General features: G+C 40.4%; 1 protein-coding gene across 2 annotated transcripts in view; it reads left to right on the top strand.

Annotated features, from left to right (window-relative positions):
* The first annotated feature begins 15,353 nt into the window (after nucleotides 1–15,353).
* SCRN1 (secernin 1) overlaps nucleotides 15,354–21,203 on the top strand; it is a 62,754-nt gene continuing 56,904 nt past the window's right edge. The window contains exon 1 of one of the 2 annotated variants that reach the window (XM_067561984.1): nucleotides 15,354–15,566. The gene's annotated coding sequence lies outside the window, so the exon portion shown is untranslated. The remainder of the gene's footprint in view (nucleotides 15,567–21,203) is intronic. The other variant, XM_067561983.1, reaches the window with a different exon arrangement.

Consider the following 21,203-nt stretch of genomic DNA (forward strand, 5'->3'; position numbering starts at 1 on the left):
TGAAGGTATGATTGTCTTATTGTGCTGCTTTGTCATTGTGGAGAATGTGGAAGATCTTTCTTTTATTGTGAACATTATGTTTACCTGCTTGATATTGCTTAGTCTGAATAAGGGAGTTAATCCAAAAGGAGCTCTTAGGAAAAGCAAGCAGGAAACATAACAATGGCCAGAGACAAGAGATCTGCATGTAAACAGCTTCATGGGAATTAAGGGAACAGTGGCTGGACTATTGGGAAGACGCTGCTTCCAGGGGCCAGGCAAAGTTGCACAATTTGTTCACCAAAGCTGAGGCCCCAAGATCAAAAGGGCACTAATTAATTAAACTCTTCCATTAGAGAGGGAGGAGGGTTCAGTGGTCTGAGGCTGTTCATGGAGAACAGTTGAACTGGGATGTGGAAGACAGCTAAGAGTTCCAAATAAACTTTAGGTAAGACCTAGGCATATAGAGCTTCTGAGGTTTTAACCCTTTTCTCTGCTCTTGGGTGCACAGACAGTTTGTCTTTTTGGAAGGAGCTGTCTAGAGTCTCCCTTTAATCGGTTAGCTGCCAGTTACAGGATCAGAGGAAAGCTTCTTGCAGGTACCAATAACAGTTGGGTCTCTTGTTAATATGGTTGGAAATGGGGGTTGCCACTCTAGGATCCAGGCTGAGAGTGGTAGATAGGCTTCCATCTAAGTCTGTCATCTGAGGGGTGCACTCCTGAAGGACTGTAGAGGGGTATAAAGTACCCACTCACCCTGATACTGTGGCAGGATGATAGGAAATACAGGGTGTCGTAGCCTGTGATCCAGTCTAAAGTGGGGTGAACTGCAGACTTCCATTCGGGGAAGACTGCAGGTAGAGAGATCTGTCAGGTGTTGGAGCTGGAGGAGAGATCACAGGTGCAGCTCACCTCTAAGCTGTCAATCTTGCTTTCCTTTGATGCTTCAAACTATTGCTCTTCTGGAACAGAGCAAGATTTCTCCCTTGTGACTTCTTGTCTATATCAGCCCCAATCCTGCTTTAGGCACAGGAGCAGAACAACTTGAAGTCAGTGAGACTATGCGCATCTTAAAGCTAAGCATATGCAGGAGTGGAGCCATAGTCTGTCAGTTAAGATATGTTAATTTGCAAGTAACAGAATCTGATCTTCTGAAGCCAGAAGGAGGGGTGGTGTTTGTTCTGAATTCAGCACTTTCTACTTAAGAAAATATTCTGTACAAGGGGGGGATGCAGAGGGAGAAAAGGTCCTATTATTCAACTCACTACTTTGGGGGGGAGGGAAAGAGGATTGGATCTGGGATTGGATGAAGATAAATTAGCACAAAAGGGCACATTTGCATTACTTTGATGCTTGGGTTCCTTTCCTCTTTTCTATAAGCAAGATTTTTTTTTTTTTGTTAATATTCCTTTTGGAATGTTACTGCAGTAGCTGACAAGCATGTTGTCTTTGGTTACAGCATCTCTGGTAGGGGATGAAGGGTGAATGTAAGCATTGTTTCTCATGTTCACTGGATGTGCTGGATTGGTGAAAGCTGTGAAATTTTCCTATTGCCAATTAAATTCTTAAACACTAACGGTAAGATACACCCCTATTTCCTAAGTTTTTACACACACACACACACACACACACACACACCACTAGAATATTAAAACTTGAGGGTCCATGTGACGTTGGCAGCGGAGCCACACTGAGATAGCTTAAACAGGGCAAACTGCAAAGAATGGGGCAGGCAAAGCCCTAAATACTGGTGGTTTTTCTTCCATAAAATATACCAGGCCAGCAACAAACAGCTTCTGATGACCTCACTGGTCATTCAGTAGACAAAAATACAGTTTCCTTAAAGCTATCCAGCCCTTTGGCTAGCACCCAGACAGCCAAGTCAAATACGATGGGGATTACTGAAAACCTTTATCCATCATAATGTAAAAAAGTTCTACCAATCCCAAAGGATACACATTACCAAACAGGTCAATGAACAGTTCAGATCTTACCCAAATACACGCTTAAAGCCAATGCTTATTAACTAAACTAATATTTATTAACAAAACAAAAGAGTAATTGTTAAAAGGTCAGTAGACATACACAGCTGAAAATGAAGCTCTTAGGTCAGTTTCAAAGCAGAGATGATAACTGAGTTGCAAAGTTCTTAAATTGCAAAGTCTCTGAAATTACCCAGACAGCTTGGGGGGCATCAGTCCTTGCTGAGAGCTTTGTTAGAAATTCAGTCCAGAGAAATAAAGACTAAATGGTCCATGCACTGAGTGTGTTCAAGTTCTGCCATGAGAATTAGCAGGATGATTCCAGGCTGGTCGCTGGGATCCCAGTCTTGCGATGCAAACTCTCCCTGACAATCTTGGACAGATTTGAGATAAAAAGGATCAGTCCACTAGAGTCTTTTATAGATCCATGCAGGCTGTCTTTTTGACAGCAGGTACCTCCTTGGACAAATAATAGATGATTGCTTGTGGCTTTGAAGTATCATCTCCTATGTCCTGAGCACACTGGTAACTAGTTACATTAGCACAAGGTAATTGGCCATTTACAAGCATTCACAGGTATTCACTACTTAAACTTCAAAGAAAAATAAAAACAATAGTATTGTTACATTCAAGTTCCAGCTAAATGTTCATATGTTCCTCTTGAACTCTTAAACTGCTTTTCTGTCTATCACTGTTCTATTGCTTATCTACATTGCTAACCTCTAACAAGATATATGTAAACAACATCTAATAACTACCAACAGTACATTTGTATATCAAAGCTGTAGTCTACTTGTAAGGAATGACCCACACTACCATTGTATTTTCCTATATTATATCTCTAAAGGTCAGATTTGGGCCATACAATTTGTAAAGTTGCTTGGCTTTTTTGGGCCTAGTGTCACACATCTCCTTAGCTGGTGTAACTTGGCATAGTTCTGGTGAAATCCGTATAGCTATGGAAACTCACAGCAGCTGAAGATCTGGCTCTACTTCCTTAGTTTGCATGGTAGCTATGTAAAAATCCTTCAGATGGACTAGAAACAAATCTCTCAAGCCTGCGGCAATAGGTTCAGGAAGCAGGTTCAACAATTTTACCACTTGTGTAATCAAAGTCTCTCTGTGAAGATGAGGAGACTTGTTGGGAACAAGTAATTCTGACTGGAGTGCTCTCCTGTACCTGCTACTTAATCCACAGGCTCTAGTGCAATTAGGAGCATTGTGCCTGTGCTAAAGATGCAGCCAGTGTAACTAACATGAAAGGAAGAAGGAAAATTTGTAACTGTATGGCAGATGGTGAAATTTCCAGTGGGTTGTGTGTATGCAGTGCATAATTACTCTTTAAATGTTTATTTGTAAAATGTTGTGCTGAAGAACTGGAGATTGCTCATTAGAGATGTTATAATGTACTGGGGCTCTTCCTCTGCAGTTGTGTTGCCTGTTGTGCCTTCTACCATTTTCTTATTGTTTTGTGGTTAAATAAGACAGTACACTCTGTGCTCATTCACAGCTGCTTACAGTGATTAAAGATTGAACCCTGCACCCAGTGAAGGCAGTGGGAACAGGATCAGCCCTAAAAGCCCATTTTATATGTAAATTTTAGATTTGCTATTTACTAGAACGAGACAGATTTTGTCAAGGCTTTGGGAGTGCTGCTTATACTCTGAAATTGTTTTCAAAACTTTCTTGCTGTCTTTCCTTATGATGTGTCACGTTGGTTGACTTAAGGGGGGGGAAGGGCATTTATTCTATTGTGTGACATCAGTGTGTCAAAATTATAATAATCCATGTGGGATATGCCATGCCAGGTACTGTTAGAAAGGCTATAATGTGCTAAGTAAGATGATAACGTTTGTGTTATATGTAAGATGGAAATTATGGATATGGCCCATTAAGACATTCCCCGGTGCAAGGGGCCCAGCGGGAGAAGCCAGGGATATACCTGATAAGTCACCAGGACTTGCCCATATGACTCTGGACTACTTGCCCATGTGACTCTGAACTTCATTTTGGTTCCTGTAAAGTTTCATGAGCAGCATGCCAGATGAGGCACCAGGACTGGCTCATGTGGCTCTGGATTCTATTTTAGTTCCTGTAAAACTCTACAAACCGCATGGCCAGGGCCAGAGGATATATAAGGCAGAGGCCTTGGGAAGCCATTTTGTCTTTCAGTCCGGACTCAGCTTCAAACACTTATCTACCTCTGAATCAATTCATCTGCAACTGAACTGAATCTATGTAACAAAGGACTAAGGCCCTTCCAGTTACTGGATTTATACCAGAGAGACTATACAAGCCTGCAAACTTCACAATTCTTCTAGAAACCTGATGTATATGGACTTTCAATCATTCGTATGTATCTGATTTGCTTTGACCCTTTAACATTTCTCTCATGGTTTCTTTCTTTCTTTTTACAATAAACCTTTAGTTTTAGTTACTAAAGGATTGGCTGACAGTGTGGTATTTTGGGTAAGATCCAAACTTATATTGATCTGGTACTGTGGCTGACCCTTTGGGGTCAGAGGGAACCTTTTTAGTAAAGAGCATAGAGTTTAAATAACTAGTCTGTTCACTGGACCTAGTGCTGATTGGGAGCCAGAGGCTGAAATGCAGTAAAGGGGGCTGTGTTATTTGTGTATTGGCTTCTTGATAACCGGTTTGGGGGAATCAAAAGCAGTCTGAGGCTGGTTGGGAAGTCTGACTTTAGTGTCACCCACCAGTGCTGGGAGAATCTGCTCTCCTTTAACAGCCTGCCCTGACCTTGGCATTATCAGTTGGCTACCCTGGGCACAGGATGGGTCACATGATGCTGCATTTCTGTGTAATATTTCTGTTTGCATCTTTTGATCTGAGCAGTTAGCCACTGTTTGGGGTCTTGAAGGTTGTTTCCATTTGGAGGAGAAACTGATGATGGAGTCAGGTGTTTCTTTAATCTAAACCAGTTTATTTACAAAGATGTAAATAAAAATTTTGCTTCCCTGAACACAGCAGATTTGTTTATTTTGTACCCAGAAGTCACCTACTACAGGACAAATGCAACAAAGAAAACAACAGAACACCAGTGGCCATCACCTACAGTCCCCAGTTAAAATCTCTCCAACACATCATTAAGGATCTACAACCTATCCTAGCAGATGATCCCTCACTCATTCAAGTCGTGGGAGGCAGACCTATCCTTGCTTACAGACAGCCCCCCAACCTGAAGCAAATGCTCACCAGCAACCATACAAGAGGACCAACCCAGGTGCCTACCCCTGCAACAAACCCCGTTGCTACTCTGCCCACATATCGAATCTAGTGACACCATCACTGGTCCTAACCACATCAGCCACACCATAAGGGGCTCATTCACCTGCACATGTACTAATGTGATATATGCCACCATGTGCTAGCAATGCCCCTCTGCCATGTACATTTGCCAAACCAGACTGTCACTACGCAAAAGATTAAATGGACACAAATCAGACATAAAAAATAACAACATCCATAAACCAGTTGGAGAACACTTCAGTCTCCCAGGACACACTGTCACTGACTTGAAAGTTGCCATACTTCTACAAAAAAAAAACTTCAAAAACAGACTTCAAAGAAAAACTGCAGAGCTAGAAATCATCTGCAAACTTGACACAATCAAACTGGGTCTCAATCGGGACTTGGAATGGTTATCTCATTACAAGAAGTAATTGTCACTGTTCACACATTCTGACCTCCTAATCAATGGTTGTAAATAGGCCTCACTGGACTTGCTTTTATCTACCTTCCCCATTGTTGTTACTTATCCTTGGACATGTATATATATACCTCCTATAAGATTTCTATTCCTTACATCTGACGAAGTGGGTTACAGCCCATGAAAGCTTATGCCCGCAGAAATTAAATTTGTTAGTCTTTAAAGTGCTACAGGACTCTTGTTTTTGCTGTATACAGACTAACACCCTTCAGGAACTTTTCTTTTGTTTGTTTGTGGTTTTTTTTTCCTCCCCTTCATAATTCCAAGCCTCTTTCCAGCCAGCACTTCACCCAAAAGCACTCTCTTAGGGTCATGGTACAAGTGTTTCTCTGGAGCTTCCTTGCTGTCTTCTCCATCTGTCTTGTGTTATTTCTAGCTGCTTCTCTCTCTCACATACAGCTCCACCAAATCAATACCCAGTCCCCCAGCATTTGCACTCTGCCCACATAGCTCAGCTCCTTCCATGTGGCCTGTGTTTTGGGAGGTGGCCTCTGTCATCTGTTATCTTACTCAAAAAAGCTATTAAGCTTCTTTTCACATTTATCCTGAATGAAGGGCAGCTATTATGTCCACCAGCTTCATCAAGATTTCATCCCACCCACAACATGATGTTACTTTTACTACATGAATATTAGAAAGTTATAGTCTAAGGCTCTGCTTCAAGTTTCCCCAATTACTATAATTAGTATGAAATGTTTAGTGAGCTAGAGGCATGGTTATATCTGCTGTGCCCAAGAATTATTAAAAGAGAACAAGTGAATTGCCTTGTCCATTTCTTTCCTTCCTGGACCAAGCTAAATGTAAGATTGTTCTCTACTGTATATTTTCTATAGGTTTGGGAGTTTTAAATAATTTAAGCAAGACACTTCCTTTGGGAGTCTTAGATCTCTCTACTAGGTCTAATAGGTTTCACTGTTAGTAATTATTTTCCTGATACCAGCTTAGATTTTCAGTGGAATAAATAGAGCAGCTGTTCTTGAATATATCCTCCCTATCCATCTAACTCCTCAATTAATCTAATGCTCCTCTTTTCACAATGTTAATGCCCTTTACTTCTCCCTTTCCTCTACCCCCAATTCTTTAATATTTCTTCATCCATCAATCTGTACTTAGGAGGTATTTTTATGGTTCCCCTCTGAATTCCCTACCATTTTTTGACATTGCAGGGAAGGCAATGAGGCAACACAAAAATTGTTAAGGTGCCCAGAATGGAATGAAAAAGTCTTGCTTTGTATATTTGTGGCTACACTTTAACAAAAATTCTTTGGAAGGAAATGTATGCTCCTGGAACAAAAGAAAGCTTGGTAATTGATCAAACTTAGCATTCACACTTGGTAACATCAGTGAGAATTGCAATATGCCACCTCCTGCTTAGGAGGAGATCATGTTTAAAAAAACCCTTTCATAACAGTAATCTTAACAGTATGCCACTACAGTTCTGGAGATTTATTTGTCTTTTTTTTTTTTTTTAAAAAGGCCAAGCTGTAAATTACAAGATACGGTAAAGTAAGCTTATGCTGTAGATGCATCTATATAAATCTGAGATATGAATTAAATAACAACTTGAACCAGCTATTTGGGACATGGATCCAGATTACAAGTTTAAATTCTCCAAGCCCCCTTCAGAAATTTAGCAAGTGAAACCGGCTGAACTTCAGTAAGAAAATGTCACACCTGGCCCTTTCAGACAGGGGCCTGCTACTATTGAAGCAGCTGGTCTGATTCACATTTGTTATCAGCTCTGTCTCCAAGCAGAGGCAAACCAGATTTTCCAGCCTGTTAACCTGTCAGAGGAACTGTGCTGCTATGGAATTTGCAGGCACCATGATGGAAAAGAAGTTTTCTTTACCGCCACAGCATTAGCTTTAAAAATTTCACTTTTTAGCATCACTTCTCTAATGTTACCAATCTCTAGGCCTTTAAGAAGAGTCTCATAATACTTCCTGTGGTGTTGGTGTGATTATGGGACATCCGTTTTCATTTTTTAAAAATGTCTAGCCATTATGGCTGTGAGAAAAGCTTGAAAACATGACTCTTAAAGACTAAAAATTCAGAAGGCACTTCCCACCCCCCCAAAATGTATTAATTTTTCTCATAATTTTAACCTGACTTGCTTGCTTTGTTTTGAGGCCTGATTTGTGATTTTTAAAAATTTGAGGTTGCCTGAATTTAGGAGCACCATAGGAGCAGAGCTACTGGGAAAGTAGCTAGCTCTCCAAGCTGTGAGGATTGTGCACATTTTAGGTTATTCCAGTTTTTCTAGCAGAGAAATGCTTACTGCTATACCAGAGATTTGGTAATTTTTATTTCAAAGAAACAAGTCCCAAGGTGGGGGCAGAGACTCCCTAGATGTTGCCAGATGGACCATAAGACGAATTGAGACAAGGAAAACTCCATGAACTAAGATCCTCGCTACTGCAATCCTGCTACTGCAATAGTGAATAAAGCAGCAGCAGCTTTGTAAAAGTTGCCTGTTTGAGCTGCTAAAAATTTTTCCGTCACAACTTTTTTCCCCACAGAAAATTGGTTTTCTGACTAATTTTTTTTTAATAAAGTGTCAGCTTTCTGTAGAAAACTTTGATTTTTATGTGAAAAAAATGAATGCCTGAAAACTTATGTATTTGGATTTTGAAAGATTGCCAGGGTATCTCATGGGTATTGTTTAGGTACCTCATGCTCCTGTTCTGTTCTATGAGACACACTCTCATGATGCACCATATCCCCTCCTCAAAAGGGAAGTCTGTGGTGTATCATGTAGCCTGTAGAGAAAATGAGAGCATGAGGAACTCAAACTACAACGTCCATGAAGCACTGCAGTAGTATTTCAGAATCAAAATATTTTGGTTTTCACATGACTTATCTTGAAGAAAACTTGATGCTGTCCACTGGGAAGAAAATCACACTTTCTCACCAGCTCTGCTCCCATAGTGTCCCTGAATTCAGGCAACCTTTGGAGAAGTTTATGTACAAAACAGCCAACTGATCCAAGCTTCTCTTCCTTGCACCTCTGGCCCTCATCTCTGCTTCAAGAACAGGTGCAGCCCTGCCCAGCCACCAGCAGATTCCCATCCCTCCACTCTGAGTGGAGCCTGAAATCTAGAGAATGTGTGAGGCAGGAAGGGACGAGACAAGGGAAATAAATAAAATAGCAAAAAATACCAAAAATAAAATGAGAATATAAGTTAAAAGTCAGAAAAGAACAGAAGAGAAAAAATAGAGGGGAGGAGGAAGAGAGGGAAAGTGGTAACTATATAGGGTGCAGACATAGGTAGGCACTCCACTCCATTTGGGGCATTTTATTATGTTAATATCCCTTAATGACTTTTGTGCTACCTTTTTTATTTGGGATCTGGGACCAATCCATCCCAAATGAGATCTCCAGAAAAGGTGTTTGGACACTTTTGTCATTTTATTACAAGTCTCATATTTGGTGTTTTCCCAACAGCCCACCCAACTCATGATGTTATTACCTCAGAATCTGAGCTTTTATGAAAAGAAAATGGAAAAAGTATCTAGCCTTCTGGGTGGGGAGAAAAGGTTGAAAATGTGAATTCAAAAACACACAAGCAAATAAAAACCCAGCTTATTTTTTTTTTAATTTCTCATGATTTTTAGGACCTGGGTCACGATTTTTGAAGGCTTAGGATTGGCAATAGTGCAACACAAAATCTGGAAACAACCAATTTAAATAAATATTTGTATTCTGCCTTAAATATGGAAGTTTCTATTTATAAATATCAATTTAAATAAAAATGCACAGTTTACAAACTTAAATTTAGCTGAAACAACTATATTTTGAACTTTTTTTCTTGTCTCATGTAAAGAAAAGGTCTGTCTACTTAAACTGTGTATGTCCTTAGACAAAACATATATTCCAGTATATTGAATCTTGTGTGTAACTTCCAACATCTTCATGCCCATGAGATTGTTTATCATACAAGATCAAAGAAGTAAATCTGACTTTCATTAGAGAGAAGATTTTTTTTAGGTGAGCTAGTAAAAATATGCACAGGAAAGAGGTCTTTAAAAACCATAAGGATGTCATCTTACAGGGCTAGATCCAACTCCCAGTGGAGTCAAAGGAAAGGCGGCTATTTCAATGAGAGTTGAATCAGTCCCCAAATAAAGAAATACATTTTAAATGGAAAACATGAGCATAATAGAATAATTTTATTCACAAAGAGTAAGGAATGCATGCAATAATTTGCTAAGTAAAGCTACTGCAATCGAGTTGTTTTTTAAAAGGTATTTAGATAATTTTAAGAAGATAAGAAAAGAAGATTGAAGGTTCACAGTTAAAACATGACGATACTGTTGAAACACAGGGAATAGATATATTGGGTCAGAGGTCTTTTCCTGTTCCTCATTCCCTTGTGTCCTTGCAATGTCATTAATGCAGCTAGTCCAAAGAAATTGCATTTTAGTGAGCACTGTGTATGAATGGGTCGTAAATTCCAAAGTGATCCAAGTGCATATTAAATAAATTGCTAGCATAAATTCTCTTAAAAGAAATGATTTATGAGAGACTTGCTGAGTGGTTCAGTCTAAAAGTACATTTACTGGTCCTCAAATCTCTAGATGTTTCAGGTTGTGCTCCTGATGGGCCCCATCCCCAACCAAAACCCCAGATCTGAATCTCAGCTGGGATTAGAATTCACTGCTTCAACCTATTTCTATGCCAGTTCTGCTTTTTATCTTTCACAGTTCAGATCTAGATTTCCAAAGCCCATTTCAGGACTATTCAAATCTGGGGGAAAGGAGGGGGGGTTGGGTTCAGGCCCACTCCTAAACATACCCCATAACCTGGTGAAATTCCCATTGTTTGCAACAAAAGTTTCATACCTCCTCAATGCTGAATGATTCTTTGATTACAGAGAAAAACAGACTAGCTTCAATGTATAATTTTAAATAAATATAGCTTCTCCTAAATCAATCATAATGCTGTATGTTTTCTGATTTAGTTTTCTGCTGGTCCACAAGAAAATAATTCCTTGACAATAGTAAACACTGTTAGTTTGTGTAGCTCTGCTGTTCCTCTTGTTACATTTCCACTTAAAAACTTCTAATTAAAAGGGATTAGACTTGGACTATAAAAACCTGAGACTGGCAAAACTAGAACCTTGATTATGATCCCTTCAAGTCTGTAGGTGGCTCAGTTCAGAATCCTATCCTGCACAATGATTTTGATTCTAGGTTGTTCCGAAGCTGGAATTGACTTGTTTTCTGCTTCTGGCTTAGCTGCAGCTGGAATGTGGCAAGAATTAGCTGTGCTTGTGAGCTTTCAACCCTCAGTGGCAAAAATCTCCCCAGGACAGCTGGTCTCATGGAATTTCCTGATCACTATTGAGACTTCCTTGACATGCCCCCTTTCATTCCCCAATCCTACCTCTGACTGACCCCTGGACGGAAAGGCTGAGGCGGTGTAGACCCTGTTATCTGCACCAGGGGAAATTCTCCACTGGCCAGCTGCAGAGCTTTTACAGCCCTTGAACACTGCTGGAATGGTGTGCATGGGCCACACCATATGAGATCTCCTGCTAATATGGTCTTTACGTGATGACAACATTTTTGTTTGTCTGTCTAAAGCTTTCATGGTGCTTTTTTCCCCCCTTTTACTTCAGCTATCTTCAACCATACTTGTGTCACTACTTGGTAAACGGTAAACAAAAGGGACTTTTTTAGATCATTAGGATCTGACTTTTGAGCACCTACCCCCCACAAAGATATATTCTAACCATCTAGTAATGATTTCCTTGGTGCCAGGTTTTTTGTTTTTTTTTTCCATATTGGACAAAAGTCAACTGCCACTCATTGGTCCTCTTCAGTGCAGATACAATGGTCCTAGTTTTCTAATCTATGTCAGACCTCTTTAAGGAGATTAAATGGCACAGAAAATATAATTGATTCCGCATCTGCTATTAAAACTGTAAGCATTCCATCAACCCAGTCACTATGACTTCCTCTTTCATTTCATTACCATTGAATTGATTTCTTCAAAAACAGCTGATGATTCCTCCCCTGCCTCTTCCCTTCAATAAATGAACATAATAATACCCTTTTTTATTATATTACTTCCCCTATATCTAGGAGTAAGCAGGATAATTTTAGAGCTGGCCTCTATAATCCTTGGGGAGATAGACACGTCTTCACTGTTTAAAAACAAAAAATCCATTAATGACACAATGTCAACCTCTGGAGAAAGAATCAATGTGACTACATTTAGCAGAAAAAATAGTAATTGTAATACTATGATAATACAAATAGTAAATGCTATTCTGCTGGGCTTTGTCTTCACAGACTCTGAACATAATGCTTCATGGTTTAGTAAGGCAGGAGGTATTCCACGATTCCATCTCCAGAAATAATCCATCCCCAGCCCAAACCCAGGGCTGTTCCAGGACAGAACTTGTTAATGGATAGTGTATTTTTTGTTGCCTATCTACAGGCACATAGTCCAAGACATACATAGAGCAGAAATGGTCAAAACTCAGACTTCAGTGGGGACAGGATTTCATCCTTCATGTTCTGCCAGTTAATATCATTCAGTCACAAATAATTTGGGCTAAGCTTGACTCAATGACCTATGGTTAAACAACTCCATACAACAGCCATTACCAACCATCTAAACTACCAAGTGTCTTCTGACTGCTGTACATGCCCAGTAATTCTTTAATCTCATTACCATGGCTATTTTATTTTTGACATTTCTTTATCAAAACAACTATACAAGGAATAATATACAAAGGAGTCCAAGGATTCCAAACTTTTTGAAAAGTCTTCTTGTTATTCCTCTGTCTAGTAACCAATTTTTCATTGGTTATATGCTGTGAAACTAATGAAGGCCATTCATGTAGCTTTTGGACATTTTCTGATTTCCATAAAGCTACACAAGATGAAAGAGCATATGCAGAAATTTGTGTCTGTGAGAGGAAGAATCAATGTTGGCTATTTTTAATTTATTTTCCCCCAATATATCAATACGGTTTAGATCAAACTATGCATGTTTTATTTTAGATTTAAAATATTTCTGAGTTATATGAAGGCACCTTAAAACCACCTACTAATTTCTGTATCATAATAACCTGAAAATGACTTATAGTAATAATTTTCTTCACTTTTGAGCTAAGACATTGTATGTAACTTTTAAAAACTCATATTCAAGTTCTAAATGCCCTGAAAAGCACATTAATGATATAATGGAAGAGCTGGTGCAAACAAAAATGTAAACTGGGAAGAATATTTCATCTCTGGCAGCCCACTAGTGCATAAGGTATACTGTGTAATCAAATGGGTGCTGACATGTGCATGACTTTAAAGCATACTCTGAAAACCTGTTGCTGTGGTAACTAATACAAAAAACTATAACCTCCCATGAATGAGTGCTGCTTGGATTGTGCCAGATGGCTGATAAATCAAATAGCGGTATTTTCGGTCCATCTTATTAAAGCCTGATTTTTTTTGCTATATACGCTATGATTTGCCTTCATAGCAGTTTATGCACAGATTATTGAGACATGACACATTAGTATTAGATATAAGGCTGTTTCATGTTATCCAGTCATTTTAAAGAATAATCTGCATCATCCATATAATACTGGGACTTTCTTCACAGTATTCCTTGATGCTTGAGCTGTGATGTACCTTTTAGCTCCAAGCATTGCTATGTTTTTATAAACACGCCAAACAAAGAGAAACTCTATGCTTCATATTTAAATGTGATATATGAAAAAAAATTACTATTTAGGACGTACATTACATTAAAATATACCATACTTAGGCTAGGGTGTATTTGTTGCAGATGGAAATGAAATACCAATTATAGTCATTGGCTCTGTTGCAAGCATTTCAGTAAAGAGAACTTCATATTAGCAACCACACATGCAGACTTACTGGTATATCTAAGATACGCAGCAATATTGCAACAGGCATCTTTTGAATTTAATAAAATTAAAGTTCATTACCAGTCATTTTCTGTATTCCCATTGTTATTATTGTGGCCACTTCTACCTGGATTTCAGCTTTCCTCCTCACAGCCTAATTTCGCTATTACTAAATGTACTAGACCCACAGAGGCAGACACAAACACATAGTAAGTCTCTACACTACACATCTTACATTCTACAGTCTTTGTTTGATCCCATGGGAATAAACCTAATTTGTGATATCACTATCTATTGTTATACGAAAATGAATATGTCACAGGGATAGTTTTACAACTTTGCCAGAAAACTTGGCAAGGAAGATTAGGAAAGTCAAGCAAGAGGTAAACGGATGTATGCTTTCAGTCTGCTAAGACTGACAGTTTCCCCAGAATAAAAGGCCTTCTTTAAGAAATGGAACAGAAGATGGAGAAGTTTGGTTGTGTGCTGCAATGTTATGTGTCTGGTAGATTATGACACATTTAGGGTCACTGCACTGGAATCATTTCTGCTGTCTTTGTGGCATACTATCACAATGACGTTGGCTGAGCAGTTGTGCTCTCTTATGTCACTTTATATCATCATAGCGAAATGAATTACATTCCTATGGTGCATGAGTAAGAACCTGGCATTTAAGCATACAATGGCATCTTGCATACAGCTGCAGCTATTTGTGTTTAAATTGATTATTCTTCACTGGTATAACTAGATAAAGGAAGTACAACCAGGGTTATCTCCTCTCTGTACCATCTCCGTACCTCTCTGTACCATCTTTTCTCACCCTTGTAGTTTCATGAATACAATTTCAATCCTGAGGAATCTGAACTGTTAGTATACATGAGAAAGTAGACACTGAAAATCCACATAGGATTCTTCTGTGAGTATTTAACAACTCTAATTTTTGTTTATACTGGCATATTCAGCAGCAGTTCTCAATTGTATTCACCAGTATATTTCCGATTCTTACAAATGTTGGGCTAGATCCTCAGCATGTGTACGTTGGTGTAGTTCCATTGTCTTCCCTCAGTCCTGTTCTGCGTTCTTGTGGAATACTGGAGTCAACAGAACTGTGCTGATTTACACCAGCTGCCGATCTTGTTTATTGCATCTGCATGGTTTGGATTCTCACACATAAACACACACACACACGCCCATAAAATCAAGATTGCACTGGAAAATGTGGACAATGCACCCTAACTAACATTCTACCTTCTGAATTTGGGAACATGTATTCCTGTAAATCTCCAAGTTCCTTGTTAGCTCCTGGACAAACTTGGCTTTTTTAAGTGAAAGGACCATAAGCCCTTATCAAGCCTCTTGGCCCGATTTTCTTTGCCCTGTGGTCTGCTTGTTGATTTGTAGACCCCGGCACAGGGGCTGCTCTGACTGGAAAGAGGGTAAGTGAGATGGGTCCGAATAAGGGGATGGCTGGGTATTGTCATCTCTCTCCTTTGCCCTTTCCCAGGTGAAAGGCCCTCCGCGCTTTTACATCTCCCCTTTCTCAACGGGGGTAACCGGTCTCACCTCCCTCTCGCCTCTCACCTGCCAAACTAAAGCGCGCACTGCATTGCCCCGGGCTTCACGCCTGTCTTTCGCCCCCACCCGGGGCAATGCAGAAGAACTGCCTGGGGCCACCCGCCCCCGCGCGCCGGGCCCTCTGCGTCTCGCCCCCACCCCGGCCTCGTTCCACCGCCCGCTGCAGCGCAGCGACAGGCTGCAGCAGCTGCCACCGAGCGAGCCCCCGCCCCGCCCCCAGCCTGGCCCTGCCCCCGGCTCGGAGCTCTCAGAGGGCGGGACGGCTCCCGGCGGGCTGCTCACGTGGGGAGTCGGGGGGACTGGACTGGACTGGACTGAGCCCAGCTGTTACCTGGCAAGGCCGCCGCCGCTGCCGCCCTCGCGGCTCCTATTGCAGCCGCAGCTGGAGAGGAGGCCGGGAGCAGCCCGAGCGCCTGGCAGGTGAGATGCCCGGCCCCAGGAGCCGCTGCTTTCCCCGTCTCTGCTTCGCCTCCATCCTTGAGAAGGGGAGGCCGAGCCTGGACGGCCGTGGCGCAAACCGTGCCTGCAAACGCCGCCTCTGAGCCGGTGTTGGGACTAGCACCATCTCCCCCACCCCGCGCTCGGGGCGTTGGGCTGAGCCGCTGCTCTCCTGAGCCCAGGGCCTGTGGGAGCGGGAGGGGACCGCTGGGGGGGTCCGCTGAGCCAGCCCTGCCCCCGGCTGCCTTCAGGGGTCGGGGGGCATAGCGCTCTAGCCAGAGAGCTCCCCACGCTGGCTGTAGCGGGCTAGAGGATGTGGGAAGAGATCCAGAGGTGGGGGGAGCTACCCCGTGCCTCTCTGATGCAGCGCTGTAGTTGTCAACCTTTTATTCAGTTGTGGAGCTCTAAACGTTTCAGATGGAGGCGCAGACCCCTTTGGAAATCTTAACCAGAGTCCGTAGCCCCCGGCTGGAGAGCGCGGTTCTCTGGTAATGACAACCTTTCGCAGACCCCTTAGGCACAGTCTGTGCACCCCCCACCGGGCCAGGGACCGCAGCCTGAAAACCACAGCTATAGGTCAATGCGGGGCTAAATCACGCCCGATAACCGTGTTCATGTGTGTCGCTGTAGCTCTAGGGTATACCAAGAGTACGGTATGTGACCAGACCTACCCCTGCGCCAAAGGTGGGTCCGGAGATATTTGCCCCATGGCTATAGCCGCTCAAGTGCCTGAACCGTTGTTTGTCCGCTGAGTGGCTCAGCGTCTGTGTGAAATTTTCCATTCACCTGCTTCCATGGTGTTAGAGCAATCTGGGCTGCCTTAGCTAGTGTGACACCTGAGTATGAGCACGAGCTCCAACTCTTTCAGGCACAAGGGTTAAGACCTGATGTCTATGTGCAGTTCAGTATAATATGGTTCTCTCCTATGTCTAGATTCTGTTCCTCATTCTGTCTCCTTTAAACCTGCTCCACAGCAGTGATTTTAATTGTGTTAGAGCACATCATGGGAGGGAGTCCCAGGCTATTGCTCTGGGGGGCGATTGATGTGTGTTTTGCTCAGACTGCAGAGAACAATTGTGGCATTTTACTCTGGTTTATTAAGTGATGGTTGTAACTTTTTAATATCACTTTATTTACTTAAGTACAGGAGCATTCTGAAGAAATGTACTGTAGATAAGCAATTCATGCAGTTAGTGGGGATGACTTATTGTGACACTAATGCAATATATTTCTGAGGTTTTTTTGGTTTTGTTTAAGCACAAAGCCTAAGATGAAATCATTAGTTACTTATTGTTGTTTGTTCTTGCTATGCAGAATCTTAAGAGTGAAGATGTGACTTAAAGGTCTCAAATAATACTGATATCAGCCTCAAAATTCAATGTCTTGTCCTTGTTCCTAATATGAAAAAGGAATCTGATACCACTTCAGAAAATGTTTTTGAATTAAGAAAAGGTTTCAGATGTGGTTTTTTTTGTTTTTGGTTTGTTTTTTTTAAATGAAGCTTTACACAGATTCCTGGAAACCATTCATATATGCTTAATTTAGTTTATGAGAGTAGTCCAGTGAGTAAAGTTACCTTTAAAGTATCTACAGAATTGGAACCTATATCTATACTGTATACTAATATTTATATCCATAATTCAGAAGGATAGTATGTTTTATCAACAGCTGAAGAGGAAGACCGCTTAATGTCCTAATAAGGCTACATATTAAGACCCCGATCTTCCAAACACGAAAAGGTGTAACTTTGTTCACATGAACAGTCACCAAAATTAATAGGACTAATCATACTAGTCATGAGTAAAGCCATGCTACATATTGGTTCTTAGTTTTGAGGAGAGAAGCAATTGTGTTTGAACAGACTCATTAAAACAGGAAATGTCATGGATAAATCACTTTTCATGCTGTGCTATGAACTAATCTTAAATTACATAATTTAAATAAATATAATACCAGAAAATATAACAACCTTAATATTTTGCTATGCATATATATGGGAATAGGGTTAACTGCTGACAGCCATCAGGACACACATTGTGGCTAATGATTGCTTTGTTATTTCCTCTTAATTCTAATAATTTAAAAACATATCTAAATAACTAACTGCTGTACTCAAAACAAACACAAGAACAAAACCCAAACAAAACCAAGTATTTGAAGGGGCTTGAGCTTTCTCCCATTGAAAACAAGACTCCCATTGATTTCAGAGCATCCAAGACTGGAGAGAACTTAATTCAATCTAAATTCTAAATTCAATTCTAAAGTAGATAAAATTTGTCAAAGAGTTAAGGTTCCAAAGCCCCCTTTTATGACTTGAAAATAGGTAGACAAGTTAAAAAAAAATCTGAAACTATAAATGACTTTGCTTAATTATGTTTTTTTTTTTATTTGCAAGTAAAAACATTTAGATACTTAGTTAATTTGAGATTCCTGTGGCAGGCTAATAGTTAGAGAACAATATTATTTCTTTATTGCTAAACAAGGCATGACAATTTTTTAAATATTTACTCTTTAACTCTGTAGAAAGAGCTGGTAAATCTAACTATTCAAAAAAAGGTTGACTGCATGCACTTGATGTTGAATACTTACACACACCTATATTTTGTAAATTTTCAGTACAGATTTGTTTCTTATAGACATAATTCTATTTAATATGGCCTCAAAGGCCAGATTTTTTCTCTGGGGTGCACTGATTCCCCTTACATCTTTGTAAATTCAGTAAAACTTTGGTATGCACATTCATAATTAGCACCAAAAATTGCTGCCTATTCCTGTTTCTCTGCAGCCATTTAAAGAGCGGAGTTCTGCAGTGATGTGTTTTGTTAAGTAGTAATGATTGTTACAAAGTATGCTTGGCACACTTACTAGGTTTAATTATGGTACAACCAACATAAACTGAACTACATCTTTTAAAATAAGTGAACAAAAATACTTTTGATGCCTTCTCTGCCTTCTTTTGTTCACTTACTCACTGCCATGCAAATTTCAGTAATGTGAAATGACTGTGTTAATTAGCAAGGTATATGCATGGTAGGGTGAAATTCTCACCCTGTGCAATGGGCCAACATCCTTTAAGTCAGCAGTTTTCAAAACTTTTTGAGCTGAGTTCCCCCCCCCCCCACCTTAAATTACAATTTTTGGGTGCTCCCCCCCCCCAAACCCAGACAAAAATAGACACATGCAAAAGTATCCTTGATAGTCTACTCATAAGCCACAGTGACCTTAACACTTTTAATTAAATTACGTACACCTGTATGTTTCAAATACCCAGCTACTTACTAATTAATGTGAAGGCAGTGCTTTTTTCTCTGTGGACAGTTTATCAATTTGTGGGGAGATTTTTGAAATTGACACTGACGTGGTTCTCCATTTCAAGTCTTGAACAGTACTTTGTCTTTAGTACAGCCAGCGCAGAGAATCCTCTCTCGCACAAATAAGATGAACTAAATGAAAAGAATTTGGATCACGCACTTTGACGAAGATGGATATTCTGAGCCAATTTTAAATAAAAATCCTCCCCAGAAGACTTTTTTTTTTTTTTTTTTTTTTTTTTTTTTTAAATTGAATGTCCAGTGTGTCCTGTCACTCTGAAGTTTAGCTTCTCCTGAATGTCATTTGGAAGATGGGACAAGGTCACTGCCTCAGATACAAAAGGTTGGATAATGCACCCCTGAATGACTGGATTTTCTTTGGGAAAATAATTATCCAAACTAGCTCTGAGAGAAGTCAAGATTCTTGATTGGCTTCAGAACACTCAGTAGTTCAGATTCTGTTTTGTTGATAGCGTCACTTAACAATGGGAATGGAATGCTTAAACCAGTTTTGATCTTTGTTTTCCAGTGATCTAGCTTTCTCTTGAATGCCAATATCTTGTGCAGATCAAAAATAATACTTTCTGCTCTATGAAAAGTGACATTTAGAGAATTCAGTTTGTCAAAAACATCAGCAAGGTTAGCCAAAAGCACAAGCCAACGGGGATCACGGTGTCTTTGTGTTGCTGAATTCAAATCTACTAGAAAAAGTTGCATTTTGTTTCTAAATTCATAAACACATTGCAATATTTCCCACCCCCAGATAGCCACCTGACTTCTAGGTGAAACAACAAAGCATCTCCACTTTCAGTCCTGCACAAAGCATTGCAAAGAGACATGCCTTTGTGGACTGTGTCTTGATAAAAGTTCACGATTTTAATAGAAGAACTCAGATCATCAGTAAATTCCCAATCCATGTTTTGAGTTGCAAGGGCTTCACAGTGTATCATACAATGAGTTCACAATATATGGGGAGCAATTTCAAATATTTTGGCTTTCAAGCCTGCCCAACCTCCAGACATAGAAGGGACTCAATCAATGCAGATTCTGATGCAGGCTTCCCACTTCAACTCATGAGAAGTTAAGAAGTAGTTTAAAATGCTAAACAGTTCAGATCCAGTTGTACGCATCTTAATTGGCTTGCAGAACAAAAAAATCTTCCAGTACTGATGTTTTGTGAGAGTACAGAGTATAAGCAATTAAATGAGCTTCTTCCAATATATCCATTGCTTTATCCAACTGGATTGCATTCGAGAGATCAGCTGTGCATTGATTATTTTCTGACATGTCAGAGATTTGATGGCTGACCATGTTGTCTGATAGCAGGATCTTTTTTAACTTCTCTGCTGCCTGGTCATCAAGCATCGTCCTGCAAATGTCAATTGCTGCTGGGAGAATCAGTTTTTCCCAGTTGTGTAAGGCTCTTTATTCTTGGCAATGTGGTAAGCAACCTGATATGATGCTTTTAAAAGCACTTGCAGGGGTGGATACAGCATTTTGCATTATGGGGTCTTTTTGTGTGTGTGTGTTTTTTTTTTTTTTTTTTTTTTTTGGTAGCTTTTGTTTGGAAATACCCGTTCTTTCCTACTAGATCACCATTTTTTGTTTTTAGATGGTGTCTTAATTTTGTTGACTTCAGGCTATTGTTTGCTAAAGATACTGCACACACTACACACTGAGGCCTAATTTCTCTGTTAACTGCAAGGGAAGTGAAACCAAAATCTAAATATGCGTCATATTTTCTTATTTGTGCAGATTTTTCTCTCAATTGACTTAGCCGTTTCACCTTCTGCCTTTTGTTTCAGAACAGTACCATATTTTGGCAATAAGTACTGATCCATTTTCCACCACGTAATGATATGAAAACATATTGAACTCACCAACAGAATAAGCACTGCACAACTGCTTGTTGTAATGACAGGATATGACATACCGGGGTTCTCAAACTTTTTTTTTCCAGGACCCCCTTTGAAAATATTTCAGGTTGCGATGACCCCTCCCCCCAAAAAGTGACAACCCACCCTACATGCCATGCCACCTTTACTTCTGCACTGCTGCTGGGGTTGGTGCTGCCTTCAGAGCACCCAGCCAGCAGCCGCTGCTCTCCGGCCAACCAATTCTGAAGGGCTCTGGCTGTCAGCCATGCACGGGGCTGACAGTTGCAGCCACGGCATGTGCAGGGGCTGATGGCTCACGACCCCCCAAAATAACCTCGTGACCCCTTAAGGGATCCTGACCCCCCAGTTTGAGAACCCCTCTGATATACAAAACCGGAAAGCGAGAAAGGTAGTTGTTGCTATAGAAATGA

This window comes from Emydura macquarii, unplaced genomic scaffold (genome assembly GCF_026122565.2).
Source record: "Emydura macquarii macquarii isolate MOO-44397 ecotype Brisbane River unplaced genomic scaffold, CSIRO-AGI_Emac_v2 contig_2422, whole genome shotgun sequence".
NCBI lineage: Eukaryota > Metazoa > Chordata > Testudines > Chelidae > Emydura > Emydura macquarii.